Source organism: Brassica napus, chromosome C8, assembly GCF_020379485.1.
Source record: "Brassica napus cultivar Da-Ae chromosome C8, Da-Ae, whole genome shotgun sequence".
NCBI lineage: Eukaryota > Viridiplantae > Streptophyta > Magnoliopsida > Brassicales > Brassicaceae > Brassica > Brassica napus.
In genome coordinates this window covers 3146645-3149476 of record NC_063451.1, presented here as the reverse complement: position 1 = coordinate 3149476, position 2832 = coordinate 3146645, and the positions used below count along the sequence as shown (strand labels likewise).

Below are 2832 nucleotides of genomic sequence, written 5' to 3'. Positions count from 1 at the left end.
CAATTTTTTTAAGATTTACTCGAATCTCAATTTTTTTAGATTTATTCAAATCTTGGTATGTGTTGTCTTTTGCAAAACATACCAAGTTTAAAACACCCAAAAGCACAACCCTATCAAGTGTTAAACTTTGAATATACTTAAATAACAGCCTAGTTACGTACAAATAAATTATTATTATTAGATTTGCATATATGACATCTACATGCACTTACATCATTCAATAATGGTTTGTAATGGAGACCAAATAATAAAATAATAGAAGTAAAGTTTGTTGTGTTTTTATCAATCTCCATGTTTTAAACTTTTAGACTTTCTACAGATTCAGGCAGATTGGGAACAAATGCTGACAGCTGACTAGGGAAAAAGAAAATGACACAAAGTTTGGGTTAGATTCCATGTAATGGTTCTCATGCCACAAAACAGAGCATCGTCTCTGCAAAATCTTTACTGGCTCTGCATTGAAGGTTTCAGTAAAAAGTTCATGGAATCACGAGATAAAACGGACTGTGATCCTGCATGATTGCTTGGAACAACTTTGATCCATTGTTTGATACAGGAAGCTGAAACAAAACTTGTCTGCAAAACACAGAGGAAAAGACTTTAAAATCTATTTTCATGATCAAACTTGCATGATCAACTTAGTAAAGACTGAAGCAGTGCTTTGTTCTCAAAGGCTTAAAACTTTTAATTTTGAACACTTACATCACTCATCAAGAGAAAGCGCCTCAGGAGAGAAATATTGGTAATCCTCTCTTACTTTTCTTTTAAACTGTGGTTTAGCCATCTGATTAGCATGCTTAAGATTAGAAGGAAGCCTAATCTTTTTCCAATACTCTGCATAAGGTGATCCACATAACTTGTATATCCTATGCAACTGATCAACCTGCGTCACGTTTTCACATTAACATATGAATAAACCAAACGTGAAAATAAAATATCAATCCTTTTGAGAACTAACCTCATTACGACCTGGCATGATCGGTCTACCAGATAATAACTCTGCTAAATGCAACCATCGCTCCATAAGTCAATGCCGATACCATACTCAACAGCACCGTGGAGAAGCTCTGGTGCTCTGCACCATAAAGTAACAACCCGTGTCGTCATTACTTGCCTTTTACTCGCATAAAAAAAACGTCGCAAGACCAAAGCTAGCTGCAACTCTCACAAGAAATCATAAAATCAAGAATCAAAATCATGTACTGATTAATTCACTTACAATCATGAGCTCAAGCACGGCTACAAACTAGTTCAACAAGAATCATGTTACCAACACAACAATGGTTCCTTCAGAGATCTCATTTTTCTCTAATAACTTATACATTCCATCAAGAGACAATGATGATTAGAGCATTCCAACCTGAGTACTGCAAGGAAAAGCCAGCGAAGATAATCGAGAGTCAAAAGTCATCCCCATTCCGAGCATCAGTGATCGTAAGATGGTCAAATCCGGAGTTACTCAATTGAAAGCACTCGGCTTCAACCCACTCCCCAAAGCTCTTCCTTTTCCTCAGCAGGAAAGTCGCTCCACGTCGAGTAAAAATCTCAACACTTCGTCGATGCTTACAGGTAACAGGAAGAGCCACTCCGTAACGCGATTTGAGAGAAATCTCGCGAGTTGAACAACAAGAGAAACGCCGTAGATGCAGCGGAGTCAGATTAAACTTGCGGCACGAGTTCGATTTCAATTGTTGTTCCGGTTTGTAGAGCGAGAGAGAAACCATGGAGGCCATTTTTCTCTTCTCGAGAGAGAGAGAGAGAGAGAGAGAGAGAGAGAGAGAGAGTTGGAGGCAAAACACGGCCTTTAGCTTTAGACCCGAGTTTGACCCAACTGGGATTGGGTGGATCGGATAGTTTAGGTTGGATCATGTAGTTAAGTGATTTCATTAAGGGCATTGGAGTCTTTCCCCACGTTTTCTAATTAAGAATAAATAAATAATAAGTAATAGTTTAATAAAGGGAGAAATGATAATTTTTTAAGAGTGACAGAGGCATATTGAATTAAGCTCCAAATTGAATAGCAAAACGTGTTTAACTTGGTCCAAAAAAATCTTATTGGGTAACAAGGTTTTTTATTAAAACCTAAAAATTTTTTTCGTTTTCGCATTTGACCATTTATTATTTAAACTAATGGGCTAAATAATAGGGTCCAACATTTATCGTTGGGTCCAAAAATTTTAACTGAATGTTATTTAAATTCAGAAAATTTTAAAACATGGATAAGTTTTGTTCCTCCCTGTAAATGAAATTCAGTTGTGTAGCACTTTAGCTTAATTTGTCCAAGCTTGTTGATCTCCCAAATGCTCAATGAGAATCCAAGAGTCACTTTAGCTAAAACCAAAGATTATCAAAACAAAACATTTCTCAAAGAAATACTGAAATATAGGGTAAGCTTTTGCTACCATCGGACCATGCATTAGTCATCTTGGACTACCCATCCTAATTTCATTTCTGTCCAGGAAACATAGTCTACATTACAATTTAAGTACCTCTTGGAGGAGGCACCATCTGAGTTAAATCTAGCTATGACGAGTCGATAAATCTGGCTATGATCTAATATCGCTCTCTTCACAAACAGTTGAACTCCATAATTAAAAATTTGAGAAACAAAGGTCATTCTTTAATTACTTTCCAAATCCTATATAAATCCATGTGCATGCTCTTGAATCTGAATCTCATATTTCATTCTTCACAACTTTCATCTTCTTGAATAGCAAAAGCCCACACCTAACTAGCAAGTGGGAACTGAAAGTGGACATGGTTAACTAATAAAGTATAGATACTACTATTATATTTGTTCATCCATGTGCAACGTTCTCATTATTATTATTT

At 36.2% G+C, this 2832-nt stretch overlaps 1 long non-coding RNA gene across 1 annotated transcript; it reads right to left on the bottom strand.

Moving 5' to 3' along the window:
* Positions 1–236: 236 nt before the first annotated feature.
* On the bottom strand, positions 237–2236 carry LOC106423834. Its single transcript, XR_007327423.1, has 4 exons — positions 1361–2236; positions 959–1155; positions 703–883; positions 237–576 (listed from the first exon to the last, which is right to left on the bottom strand). It is a non-coding gene; the product is annotated as an uncharacterized LOC106423834 (long non-coding RNA).
* Between the last annotated feature and the right edge of the window lie 596 nt (positions 2237–2832).